This window comes from Bos mutus, chromosome 22 (genome assembly GCF_027580195.1).
Source record: "Bos mutus isolate GX-2022 chromosome 22, NWIPB_WYAK_1.1, whole genome shotgun sequence".
Classification (NCBI taxonomy): Eukaryota; Metazoa; Chordata; class Mammalia; order Artiodactyla; family Bovidae; genus Bos; species Bos mutus.
This window is the reverse complement of record NC_091638.1, coordinates 48,166,601-48,180,865: the sequence shown is the minus strand read 5'-3', so window position 1 is coordinate 48,180,865 and position 14,265 is coordinate 48,166,601. Positions and strand designations below refer to the sequence as shown.

At 43.6% G+C, this 14,265-nt stretch overlaps 1 protein-coding gene across 8 annotated transcripts in view; it reads right to left on the bottom strand.

The window, feature by feature from the left end:
- Nucleotides 1-7,555, bottom strand: part of SFMBT1 (Scm like with four mbt domains 1) — a 115,800-nt gene extending 108,245 nt beyond the window's left edge. For 2 of the 8 annotated variants that reach the window (XM_070360572.1, XM_070360576.1), the window contains exons 1-2: nt 6,653-6,750; nt 5,760-5,881 (exon numbers count right to left, since the gene is read on the bottom strand). The gene's annotated coding sequence lies outside the window, so the exon portion shown is untranslated. Of the gene's footprint in view, nt 1-5,312; nt 5,332-5,507; nt 5,724-5,759; nt 5,882-6,652; nt 6,791-7,318 lie in introns of those variants that run through there. The other 6 variants (XM_070360573.1, XM_070360577.1, XM_070360571.1 and 3 more) reach the window with 5 other exon arrangements.
- Between the last annotated feature and the right edge of the window lie 6,710 nt (nt 7,556-14,265).

Below are 14,265 nucleotides of genomic sequence, written 5' to 3'. Positions count from 1 at the left end.
CACAACAAATCAACTACACGTCAATTAAAAATTGTAATAACAGTAAAGAAAACAATAATTTTTTAATTTATTTTAATTGGAGGCTAATTACTCTATGATATTGTGGTGGTTTTTGCCATACATTGATATAAATCAGCCACAGGTGTACATGTGTGTTAAAAAACACTTACATGTGTTGGCTGTTGTTTAGCTGCTCAGTTGTTTAGCTATTCTGAAAGGGCTAACTGCTCAACTCATACTCTGTGCCCAACTTGCTTTCTATGACTGGACATCTGTATTTCTCAAATCCAGAGGTACAGTAATACAATAAAGCTAAAACATAAAATATAGAGCATTAATTATGTGGTATCATTATTATGTAAACTATTAAACCTCTTTTAAATACTCAATTAGTTTTCCATTAATACAGAAATGAGACTGAAATACAGTTAAAACCTCAACTAACCAAAACAGCTAGGGAATGAGTCACAGAATAATCATGCCTCTCAGATACTCAAAGGCTTATTTACAACTTTAGAATGCATAAACTCTTTTGGTTAACTGTTCTGGACCAAACACTTGACTCAGACCAACACTGTGAACATCAGTGACTACACAGTAAGGGGGTATACGAAGACCCACAAAGCTCTGTCCTCATCCAAATGAAATCCAAGACTAGCAACCTTTGCTTTACACTTTCCCTGTCATCATATTCTGCTTCCATCCCTCTCGTTCCAATAACCATGTATGTCAGAACTATATCTAAGGAAAAGGTACCTGGTTCTCACAGTTCTGCTGGCACCTACCAAGTTCCTCCAAAGGAGGTAACAAGCCCTCATATACAGGGTTCCAGGACCTATTTTACCTGCTGTGGAAATGTATTTTGTCAAAAGGAAATTCTGATACATGTATTACAACACAGATGACCCTTGAGGACACTACGCTACAATGAAATAAACCACTCACAAGAAGACAGATACTGTAAAATTCCACCTATATGAGATAGCCAGACGGTCAAATTCACAGAGGCAGAAGCAGAACGCTGGTCACCAGGGGCTGCAGGGAGGCAGGAATGGGGAATTATTGTCAATAATACAGACTTTCAGTTTGGGAAGATGAAAAAGTTGCCAAAATGGACAGTGGTGATCACTGCACAACACTGTGAATGTTCTTAATGCCACTTAATTGTACCCATTAAAATGGCAAATTTTATGTTGTGTATATTTTATCACAACTTACAAAATTAAGTATTTTTAAATTAATGTAAGTTTGCTTCCTTATTAATTACTGTGTTCTAGAAATGATATAGTCAGTGCATCTGTGTAATCATTGATCACCCCAAGGTTATTTTATAATGATATGAGTAAAAATAAGCCAAAGTGGCTTAAAATTATGATTCCAAAGTAACATACACTATGTTTAAAACGGAAAATGCATGTTTTTTCAAGAAACATGAAAAAACATTTTTTTCAAAAACAAGAAAATTCTTGTTTTTTCAAACAAGAAAGAACACTAGCAAAAACTGAGACAAGAAAGCACTAGTTTGGATACCGAATGAACATGAAATTAACATGGAAAATTAGTGATAACTCACAGGTGGCCTTACCACTGAGCAAATATTACATAGCAGCCACATCAAATAAAAACTATTCTGGAAAAATATAGTAATTTGGAATTCAAATCGAAGTACTTGCTGGTTAACACGTTAAACTTAATTTTTCAGCAGGAAAAATTCTTCAGGTATTTTAATGATTACTAAATTTCTCAGTCCTCTCATGTTGTCATTCCAGAAACAATCATCCTGTACTTGTAACTGCTGACAAACCACCCTCCATCTCTCATCTAAGACCCTCTCCAAATGTCATCTCATCCCAGAACTAACTTTCCCAGACCAAGCAGGTAACTGTCAACTGCCCGATCCACCCCAAATCAGTCTAGTAATTAACCTTTCTCCAGATTACGTAAAAAAGTCAGAAAGGAACCTGCATGCAGGACATACACCATGTTAGAAATGCCACCATGCAGTATTTATCCACAGTGCTTGGCTCTGAAGTTACTCAACCATCAAACCATGAAGTCAGCAGGGACCTAATACCTTTAGGATAATATATAGACAACATTTTTTTAATGATGTCCCTGAGCAATGATCTAAAGACAAAGAGAGGCAGTCTTCCCTGGCAGTCTTTGGCTAAGACTCCACTCCCAATGCAGGAGGTCCGGGTTCCATCTCTGGTCAAAGAACTAGATCCCACATGCCACAATTATGAGTACACATGCCCAAACTAAGACTCAGTGCAGCCAAATAAGTAAAAATGAAGATATATATGTATATAAAATATTTTAAAAATACAGAGAGCTGAATAAATTTATAAACATCCTCTTAAGTAAAAGAGACTAGAAAATAATTACAAATCTTTAGGTACCTTTGAGCAACAGGCAAAGGTTTACAATCAAATGTGTTAAAACCTCTACAGGAAAGTCATAATTTTTCTTTTAATAACCTGCCTTCTTATCCTCTCTCCCACCTCTGTAAAGCTTAAAAATGAACTTGTAACAACCTGACCACATCCTTTCTATTTTAAATATTTTCCAATGTTTAATTATTTGCCAATTCCATTTGAAGAAGTATAGAGTCATACCAAAATCCCACTCCCTGAAGTCTAATGGTTCAAAATCTTCCAGGTAACCAAAATCCCCAGAGAGCTTCACCCATTTAACAACTATGTACAAAAAGAAATATTTTTTTCAATTACAAAACATTCTAGTTAGAAATAAAGTCTATTTACAGAAATAAAAGTACTCTCCCATAAGAAAGTTATACCATTTACTGATTACATGTCTTTTCATTCTCACTTAAATTATTCTGAAGCATTGGGTAACAGTCAAATAATTCCAGAAAGAAAAGTTTTAAGAATTTACAAGAGAGAAAAGCTTTAATAAAAAATATTTAGAATTTACAGTGTCTGCCTTACGTCTTCTGCTTTCTGGATGTATTCCTTTATTTAATGTGAACATGACAGCAAGTCAGGCTTCCCTAGTGGCTCAGACGGTAAAGCGTCTGTCTGCAATGCAGGAGACCTGGGTTCGATCCCTGGGTTGGGAAGATCCCCTGGAGAAGGAAACGGCAGCCCACTCCAGTATTCTTGCCTGGAAAATCCCATGGACCACGGAGCCTGGTAGGTTACAGTCCATGGGGGTCGCAAAGAGTCAGACACGACTGAGCAACTTCACTTCACTGACATGAAGTCATAATAAAAAGGCCAATGAAGTTTGGACAATTCAGCTTTTCTACAGACTTCAGAGAGTCAAAAGACAGCAGCTTCTACATCATCATTCTATAGTAAAGACCAGTCTAGTTACCACTGTGAAAGCAAAAGTACCCTAGAGAAGCAGCAAGATTATAGGCAAGAAAAGCACTTTTAAAGAGAAAAATCAGAGTTTGCAGAACAATAAATAGCAAAGACGGAATTCACTTTAATGTTTTCTCATTTTGTACCTCTTTAGTTACATCGCTCAAAAATTTAACAAATTTTAAGTTAAATATCTGATAGTGCAAAAGCCAAGAAATCTAAAAAGAGCCACCAAAAAAAGGGAGGGAGGAAGGAAGAAAGGAGAAAAAAGGGTGGATCAATAATAACTAAGTGATAAATTACTTTCTTTGCTAATGATGCTATGAATCTTAGGGTAGCAAATTCAGCTTAGTTTTTGGACAACTGTCTGACTCAGTCACAGAAAAACAGAATTATTCAGCAGAATCATCTCACAAAATAAAACCTTTGAACTTCGTGGACTATGCCCTATGCATCCCTACCACAGGACTTAGTTCTCAACTTGCTACAGCCTTGCAGTAAAAAACACAGACCTTCCTGAGAACTAACAAGAATTCAGTTACAACCTCTACCTCCTCTCCTTTAGCAACAGAAATAAGAAAGGGTACAAGAATATAGTAAAAGGCATTTGGGAAAGATAAGTAAATTGCTGAAGTTCTTGCTTTAGTGGGAAACATAAAAGGCCCAACTTCCTAGGTCTAACACAAAAAGCAAAAACCAAACAAAAATTAAAAACCACCTGACATAATTTTTAGTTATCTTTTGTTTTTGCTTTCACTGCTAGAGTTTTAATGATCTGACAAACCAGGGGAATATCTTGCATATATAAATCAAGTTAACTGCTGTCATTTAAAAGGTTGTTAAAGCTTTATGCCCACATTCTTTAATTCAATGAACTTTTAAAAAATCAATTTTCATTTAATTTTCTCAGCAAATTCTAGGCTTTAAGGAACTGATTCATCTACTGACACTTAAACCTGACTTGTGGCTAAAGTTCATGATTCATCCTTTAAACCTACTGTCTGCAAATATATCTGCATTCCAAAAACGGGAAGTAGCAGATTGATACAGGGCCCATGTTCACAAGGACTCCCGGAACCACAGATCCCAACGTGCACAGTACTGCCTCAACTAAAAAGTGACCTTCTGACTAAGAGGTCTCCCAGGTCCGAAATTTTAGTCATTTTAAATAGTATAAAAACGTAAAAATTGTTATAAAAAGCATGAGGATCATGGAGAAAATGACCATGACCCTAACTCCAGTTAACAGATGTGTTGTTTTTCAGTTTACTAATATTACCCCCATTCACCCCAAAAAGGGTTGTGCTGTAAAGCAAAACTCACCAGTGGTGATAGAAGTCAGTACAGTGTCACCCTGGGGGAGGGAAAGTGTTAACTGAAAAGGAGAAATGTACAAAGAGCCCTTTGGGAAGCTAAAAATGCTCTATATCTTGATCTGAGTGTAGCTACCAGTGCATATACATATGAAAAAGTCACTGAACTCTATGTACATAAATTGAGATCTTATTATAAATTAGGCTTCAATAAATAAATGAATAAATATACAATTTTAAAACATATTAAAATGCATTTGTAACTATCTTTCCAGACAATGTTATATAAAATCATCCAAGATACAACTCTCAAGGTATTTTTTTCTGAATGTATTTTAATAGAGATGCAGGTTGTGAGTGAGCACTTCTTTGTAGAACCTTTCGAAGTACAAACCTAAATTTTTTTAATCTTTCTCTTTAGAAAGTCACCAAATTTCAGAACTGAAAGGACGCACAATGATCATCTATTCATCCACTAATTTTGCAAAGAAACAAAAACAAATCTGTAAAGAAACTTACCCAAGATAAGGCAGTAGTCAATAACAACAGTAGTAACAAAATTGTTTCCTGATCTGGGGCCACTCCCGTTTCCACCAAGCCGTTACTTTTCTGACATTGTAAACAAATCTCAACTCCGAATCTACCTGTGGCCTAGAAAGATTCTACATACCTTAAAATACCAGGCCAACAGGCCCCAAAGTGTACTCAAGAGTACACTCATCTTCCTTCCTCATCTCAAGACAGTCGACAAACGAACAAGTACGTTTTCAGGCATTTTACTTGCGATGCAATCAAGTGTGACATCTTAAAAATGTGGTTCCAGAGAAGAAGGCATTGCAGGGTTTGATAAAATCCATCTTATTACCTTTCCAATCTTTTTGATGGTTTCTTGGTTCTCAGGACTAAGTAGGGCTCACGAAACCTCGCTCGGGGCAGTCCACCCGCATGGCTTTGAGAGACCCGCTGGGAATATCCCCCACTAAATAAAAAGCCTGTCCTTGGCAAGGGTGTCCTACCCCACTGCCGGTGTATAACAAGACGTGCAGGTGACCTGTCCTTTACGGCTCAGTTTTAGACCCCAGTGAGCAGCTGACATTTTGTGAAAAACTTAACATACATCCTTTCCGCGGGAATGTATCTCCGTTCTCACAAGGCGTTTCTGCTCCCCACAAAGCAGGCCTGCCTTCTCAGGACACTCGGCTCGCCTCTCCAGTCTCCTTTTCAGGGTCCAAAACGAGACTTTAAGAACAGAAATCGAAACGGTCACGGACCTCTGGAGCGGCAGGTCCGCCTGGGGTCGGGCAGCGCGTTCCCGGCGAGCCCACGGCCCGCTCGATCGGCGCTGGGGAGGCCCGGCACACTCCGATACGCTGGCCCGAAGCAACCGGTTGCGGCGGCCGCTAGACGCTCAGCCATCGCGCCGCGGCCGCTTCGGCCCAGGGAAGTTCAGATCACCGCGCGGGCGGCGCGTCCCCGGGTCCTGCTGCGGGTTCGCGCCCCGGGCCCGGAGCGAGCCCGGGGGGCGGGTCCGCGGGGGCTCGGCGGGCGGGAGCGCGGGACGCGCGGGGAGGGGCGCGCCAGGGGCCCAGCGCGCCGGGGAACTTGGGCGCCCGCGGTACCGCCGCCGGGCCACTTTCCTTTCACGCCCTGGGGTTGCCGCGCGCCGCGCGAGTCCGCCCGGGACTGCCGGCCGCCGCCGCCTCAGCGAGGCGCCCAGGCGCGCTCCTACCGCCCGGCCGGCAGCCGCGCGGGGCCGCGCCAGGCCGCGCGCGGCCGCCGCGCTCCCCCCCCCCGCCACCCCCGCGCCCCGCCCCCGCCCCCAACGTGCCGCCGCCGCCCGTTGGCGCCTCAGCCCGCGCGCCCGCCGCCCTCCGGCTCCCGGTGGATTTTCGTTGGCAAAGTTGCGCGGCCGCCTCGAGGGGGCCGCCGCGCGGTCCACCGCCCCGGCGCTGCCGCCGCCCCTTCAGGCCGCCGCGCGGGAAGGCCCAGCCGGCGGCCCCGCTTTTTTACCTGCCGGGAGTTTTCGCGCGCGCCCTCGCTCAATCGCTTGCTTTTCCCTTCTCGCGCTCGTTTTCTTTCTTTCTTTCCTTCTTTTCGTCCCCCCGCGCGGAAGCTTTTTCCGCTCGCGCCGCCCGCGCTTGCCCGCTCGCGCCCTCCTTCCTGCTGGGCTCCGCGGAGCGGGGCGGCCGGCAGCTCTCCCCGCCCCCCTCCACCCGCGCTCCGGCGGAGGCGGCGGCGGCGGCGGCGCTCCGCGCTCCGACTCATTCCAATATGGCACGGGCGCAGGGCGCATGCGCCCGCGCCCCCCCCCCCCCATTCCGCGCTCCTCCCGGCAGCCCGCGCCCCTCGCGCGGCGCGCGTGGCGCCCCCCTGCCGGGCCTCTCCGGGCTAGCTCGATCGTCTTCCGGCCCAGCTGGGTCAGTACGGGAGACGAGGCGGCAGCAGACGGGGGTCCTGGGGGACCCGCGGCGGCAGCCGCCCCGGCCCCTCATGCCCCCAGCCCACAACTTACAGCTGACACCTCGAGGCCGTGGCGCAGAGCTAACGGCTGCGTCCCCATCTCCGACGGCGTTGCAGGCTGGCGCGGACTGGCCCCGACGGGAAGGCGCGCCCCAGGGACCCAGCGCCAACCGAGTCCCTGCTCCGACCCACGAGGGAAGAGCCCCTGCGCCTCACCTCGGGTTGAGGACGGAGTCCAGCGAACTTGGTGGCGTCCTGGTATCGTTTTTGGCGTCCGAGGTGAAGCGCGATGCTGTCGTCTGCATGTGACCGCCTCCGGCAAGATGGCATTAGCGGAGGAACGGACAGAGCGACAACTGGATGCTAGATCGGCGCGTGTCGCCGCGGGAGAGGGCTGCGTCCGTCCGCCAGGCCCACGTCGGGGACCTTCCCGTGAGATCTGGAAAGCACCCAAGTGCCCCCTGTCTGCGAAGTCAGACCCTGGGCCCCCGGCGCACCGGGTGTCTCCGGGCTTCCGCAGGAGGCACCCTGTAAATCCTAGTTTTCCTGTCGCTCGGGGGCCCCAGCGAGGGGGCACAAGACGGCTGCCGAATTCCGGCGGGAGAGCAGGGGGCCCCGGGCTGGGACAGAAGTTCGAAGGTGGCTACAAGCCGGCCCCGAAACCCGAGGTGCACACAGGCGATTGTGTTCCCCGAGCTCGCCCCTTCCCCAGCGAGGGCAGGTGCCAGTGAGACACCCGGATCCCCACCTGCTTTGTAGAGTTCCCTGCACCACGGAAACCCTGGAGTGCCCGGATTCCCGGGCCCTGGGAGGAGGTCTCTGACAGGGCTCTGATGATTCCTGTCTTTCAAAAAGGAAGAGGCGCCCCCACAGCAAGAAGGAGGTCTAGGGTGCCGAATGCGGCTCAAGTCACTTCCCAATGACCTCAGCCACTGCGCTGGGAAATATTACCCTACTTCACAGACAATGTTGCTCAAAGTCACACCACTGGCTAGATTTGAATCTAGATTTTTTTTTTTTTAATGCCACTGAAGAGACAATATGACAACCAGGAAGAAAAGCAAAAAGAACGAAGTAGTATCCATAATACTACTACAAAATGCAACTTTTCAAACATGAAACCTTCCACCTATATGCAAGTCTTTACATAGTTGCAACCACACATCCTCTTTTGTGTTTGCTATCATCACTAACATTTTTGTTTTGTTCACAATTATTTTTCATGTGTGCAATTATCGTCATCCATTCACTCTGTCTCCTAATATTGCCTATTTTGGTCCCTGATAATTGTTTGCTAATATATCTCTTAGTTCAGCACTTAGACAAACTCCTGGCAGTTGAATAACCAGGTGGAAGGTTAAGGAACAGCAGGATTATCTTAGCCCACAGTGCCACAGAGCTTTCCAAACAGCAGCCCCAACTCATTCTGCACCTGCCAAGAACAAATGTAAAGAGTTCAATACACATTTCTAAGTATTGGATGCCATCTTCTCTCCTCTTTTAGCAGTGTCTACTGGTAGTTCAAGGTTACTTCAGTATTTCTTAGGTGACTTTAAAATGTTTTTCCATGCATTTACTACCTAAATTTCCCTTTCTGTAAATGATCTATTCATACCCATTTGTCTTTTGGGGACTTGAACCTCTTCTAATTTTGAATAAGAAATTTTTATGTTGCAGATGCTACTCCTCTGTCATCAGTGATTCAAATATTTCCCAGTCCATTGTTCTTTTTTGTTTTATTCAATCTGCCATTCTGGTCCTTTTTGATTTTTTTTAAAATTGCTTCAGTGCTGACAAAGTGAGCTTTATTCCATCCATCTGATAGTCTGCATTCTGCTAGTTTTCTAAAATTTTATTTTTAATTCTTTGGTGGTTATCCATGGCAAGTTTATTTTGCTGTGTGGGAGTAAAATATGGATTTTAAGTAACCACCGTCATCACCAGTTCTTCATGCAATCACCACTTATTAAATAATTCTTCCCTTATCCTTTGCTTAGTAAAATCTACTTTCATGCTAGGCTATTGATTTTGGTTGGTCTACTTCTGAATTCTCCATTTCCTTTCATAGACTTTGGTTTAAGGAAATACCATGTGGAGTTAAATACTGGCTCTTTAAAATAGGTTCTCGCATCTGGCAGGGCTAGAATCCCCCCTCATAGGGTCTTCTTTCATTCAGACTTACCACTTGATATACAGAATGGTATAAATCCATACACATTCTAGGATCATCATACAGGAATTAAGAGTGCTCACTTTGGAGACAGGATCATCCAGCTTCAACACTCACCAGTCCTGTGACCTTGGCAAGTTGCTTATGACTCCCAGGCCTTAGGGTCTTGGTCTATAAAATGGGAATAAAAGTAACGTATGCCTCACAAGCTACATGATGCCTAGCACATAGTGTGTGTGTGTGTGTGTGTGTGTGTGTGTGTTTAACATAATATGTGTGTGTATAACATATATATTCATATATATACTCAGTAAATATCAGCTATTGCTGATATTTGCAAAACATTGAGATTTTGCATAGGGTTACATTAAACCTATGAATTCATTTAAACAGATCAAATATTTCATAATATTTCATTTTCCCAACCAGTACATGTGCTATCTTGCCATTTATCCAAATATTTTAAAACTCAGAAGTGAGGTTCCTTATTGACTCCAGCCTCTCTCCGCTGCTCACCTTCATGACCCCTGAGGAACAGGAAGAGCAGAGAGCCACGAGGAACAGCATTTAGGAATCTGACGTGGGACTTCCCTGGTGGTCTGGTAGTTAAGAGTCCACCTGCCAATGCAAGGGACACAAGTTCCATCCTTGGTCTGTGAGAAACACACATGTCACTGGAGCAACTGAGCCCCTGTGCCACAAATCCTGAGTCTTCCGCCACTAGATACAGTCCACAAGCAGCGACAGAGACCCAACACAGCCAAAAATGAATAAATGAAAAAAAAAAAAAAAGTCTGGCTTGTGCAGGGCCTTGTGTAGGTGTGGGCATGTGTGAACATACAGGAAATCTTGACTCTTTGCAACATCCCCCAGCATAGGTCGTGGCATTCTCTTAAGGACAAAGAACAAAATGGGAGCTTCCAGATCACTCAGTGAGAGGCAGAGCTAGAACACAAACTAGGTGGGCCAGCTCCTCAACCCCTCTGCTGCTTGGAAATTCGGATGGTAGTTATTCACAGAGTCAGTGCTAGAGGAGCTGGAGGAAACTGACTTCTGATCATGGCACACCACTACTCAAAAGCCTCCCCTGGCTTCCTATTGCACTTTGAAAAAGTCAAAAGACATACTTTGGCCTCTGAAACTGGCTCTGGTCATCCTACAAACTCACCAGGACTACTCACCTGTCTTGCTTGTTGCAGTTCACCTGTACCTTTCCATCCCTAAAGTATGCCAAGGCCCTTCCCACCTCAGGACCCTTGCACACTCTGTTCCCACTGCCTGGGTTACTCTCCATCCCACCCCTCATACACAGCCCTTCACATGGTTGGTACCATCTCATTGTTCCAGTATTTTTTAAGAAGGCGGTCTCCTTAGAGAAGTCTTCCTTGCCCACTTCACCTAAAAAGATTCTCTCTCCCCACAATTGGGGGTCAAGTTCAGATTGAGTCACTGCTTATGAGATGTACTATTTTAAATTTTAATTGAGTTTTATTTATTCATTTTTGGCGGTGCCATGTGACTTGCAGGATCCTAGTTCTCCAACCAGCAATTGATCTCAGGTCCCCAGCAGTGGAAGCATGGAGTCCTAACCACTGGACTGCCAGGGAAATTCCCCAATAATACGTCCTATATGGGACCCTTCATCTCTCTGGGCCTCAATTTCCTCATCTCTATAAAAATGCAAATAAAGACACCTATCTTGCTGGCTTCTAAGAATCCAAGAGCATAAGGTTCATAAATACTCTTTGCCAACTAAGCAGAACAGAATTTTGAGAAATAATTGGCATAGTCCAAAGCCACCTCTTCCAGGAGGCCTCCCAAGATTTTCCCACTTCCTTCTCTGTCTACCTAAGGCACTAAGCTTGCTTTTCCCCAGTCACCTACCTTGGGAAGACCACAGGCTCCCTGACCCCATTTCCATCCTTGAGTGTCACAAGCCCTGGGATCCCTCTGTACCTCCACTGCCCTCTTTCCCCAATTCATGTAGGGGAAAAAATGAATTAGCACAATGTTGTCAATTTTATATTATTGGGCCATGCAGCTTCCCTAAACCTTTTGCCTCTTCAACTTATCTGCTAACAAGAGCTTAAGGGCACAGAATAGGCGACCAAGGACACTCAGTAATGCAGGGAAAACAAAGATGGCATTTATCTTTGGGGTGGTGAAATGCTAAAAATTTAGTGATGGTTGCATAATTTCATGATATACTAAAAACTACTGAACTGTAAACTTTATTTAAAAGGGTGAATTTTAGGTATGTGAGTAATGGTGGTGGTGGTTTAGTCACTAAGTCACGTTTGACCCTTGCACCCCCTTGGACTGTAGCCTCCAGGCTCCTCTGTCCATGGAATTTCCCAGGCAAGAATATTGGAGTGGGTTGCCATTTCCTTCTCCAGGGGATCTTCCTGACCCAAGGATAGAACTCACATTTCCTTCATTGGCAGGTGAATTCTTTACCGACTGAGCCACCAGGGAAGCCCTTGTGAATACTATCTCAATTTAAAAGTTGAATGATTAAAGTTTGCAGTGACTGGTACCAAGGACAAAAGGTGCTTTCCTTGATCTGCACAATGAGGCTTTTTGCAATATTCTTTTCCTGGGGAGAGTATAACGTGCATACAATAAAATGCACCCATTTTATAAGTGTGTAGTCTCTGAGTATTGACAGAGGCAACCACCACCACAATCAAGATACATAGAGTTCCATCACTCAGAAAGTTCCTTCTGTCCTCTTCCAGTGATTCCCCTGCCCACAGGCAACTACTGATCTAATTTCTATCTCCATAGTTAGTGTTGTCTGTTTCTTAAAAAATTTCATCATAGAGTAATACCCTTTTGTGTCTGTTTTTGAGATTCATCATGTTGTTACATGTATCAGAAGATTATTCCTTTTTTCCTCTGATGGTCAACTGCTCCTTTATTTCAGGTTAAATACCATTATTTTAATCACACAGAATGCCCAAGGAATGAAGATTCAGCACCTCTATTCTGCTGCTGCTGCTGCTGCTGCATCACTTTAGTTGTGTCCGACTCTGTGCGACCCCATAGACGGCAGCCCACTAGGCTCCTCTGTCCCTGGGATTCTCCAGGCAAGAACACTGGAGTGGGTTGCCATTTCCTTCTCCATTGCATGAAAGTGAAAAGTGAAAGTGAAGTCGCTCAGTCGTGTCTGACTCCCAGCGACCCCATGGACTACAGCCCACCAGGTTCCTCCGTCCATGGGATTTTCTAGGCAAAAGTACTGGAGTGGGGGGCCATTCTTCCAAACATCTTATCTGCATCAGTGAAGTTTTGAGCATACACCCTCCACTATGTTTATGTTTAAATCATTATTTTACACATACATAGTAGTCTATCTAGTAAAATATGACATGCATTATAAACATATACAATACATAAAAATTTTTAAAGGAAGAAGTAATGATAAGATAAATACTACTTTAAAATACTTTTCAGAGACTTCTATGGCAGCCCAGTGATTAAGACTCAGCACTTCCACTGCAGGGGACACAGATCTAGTCCCTGGTCAGGGAACTAAGATCCCACATGCTATGCGGCCAAATAAATCAGTTAATTTTAAAAGCACCATATATCTTTTTTTTTAAAAAGTAAAATAAAAATAATTAAAAACATTAAATAATTTTCATTTTATCAATGGAGTATCATCACTTTGGTCCTCACAAAACAGTATTAAATTATTATTTTAACAATATTAAATAAATATATCATATTAAAAATAATAGCATTGTTTTAAAAAGGAATGAGATTAAGAATGCTTCTTTTTTTACATTGATGAAGTATAACTACATGTTTAATAATTCAATTAGTTTTGACATATGAATATATGTAGAAATCATGACAACAAAGAAAACAAATATTCTCCTCACCCACAAAAGTTTCTTCACATCTCTTTGTAATCCAGCCCTCCCTCTGCCAGTATCCCCAGGCAGCCACTGATGTGCATTTGTTGCTACAGGTTAGACTGCATTTTCTAGAATTTTATATAAATGGAATTATATAGTTGGTAGTCTCATACAGCATAATGATTCTGAGGTTCCTCCACATTGTTACATGTAACAGTAGCTCATTCCTTTTTCTTACTGTATAGTATTCTATTGTGCAGATAGGCCACAATTTGTCTATCCATCCCTTTGTTGATTTGCATCCTTTCCAATTTAGAGCTATTATGAATAACACAGTTATGAACATTCATGTATAAGTCCATCTGTGGACGTCTGTTTTCAGTCCTCTTTGTTAACAGTATATATATTATGTAATAAATGTATTAGAAATATTCCTAATTATTAATTAGTAATGTAACATATGGGGCTTCCCAGGTGGCACTAGTGGTAAAAAACCTGCCTGCCAATGCAGGAGACAGAAGAGATGCTGGTTTGACCCCTGGGTTGGGAAGATCCCCTGGAGGAAGGCATGGCAACCCACTCCAGTATTCTTGCCTGGAAAATCCATGGACAGAGGAGCCTGGTGGGCTACCATTCATAGGGTTGCAAAGAGTTGGACACAACTGAAGTGACTTAGCACAGGCACAATATAACATATGATCTATGAAAACATATAATAAAACAAAATGAAATACTAAATGTATAGGAATATGTATGTGTGATTTGAAATGTGTAATGTATAACATGTAAATTAAAATATATAATAAATGTCCCATCGGTCATACATATTAAAAGTATATATAAATATATATAAAACACAACATACGTATATATGTAAATACAGAAACACTCATATGTACTTTTATCTAATGCGTATGTCTTTGATGGGACATTTAGTCTTCATTCCCTGTGGTCCTCTACCAACTTGTTCTGTATATCACATGAAAAAGAAGCAGTCACCCAGGCTTCACCCCAGCGAGACCAATTCCAAGACCTGGGGGTCCACGTTGGGGCTGAGGAGCTGGCATTTGGAAGCAGGACACCAAGGCTCACTATGCTGGCCGAGGGCTCCTGTATTTGGCTGCTTACAG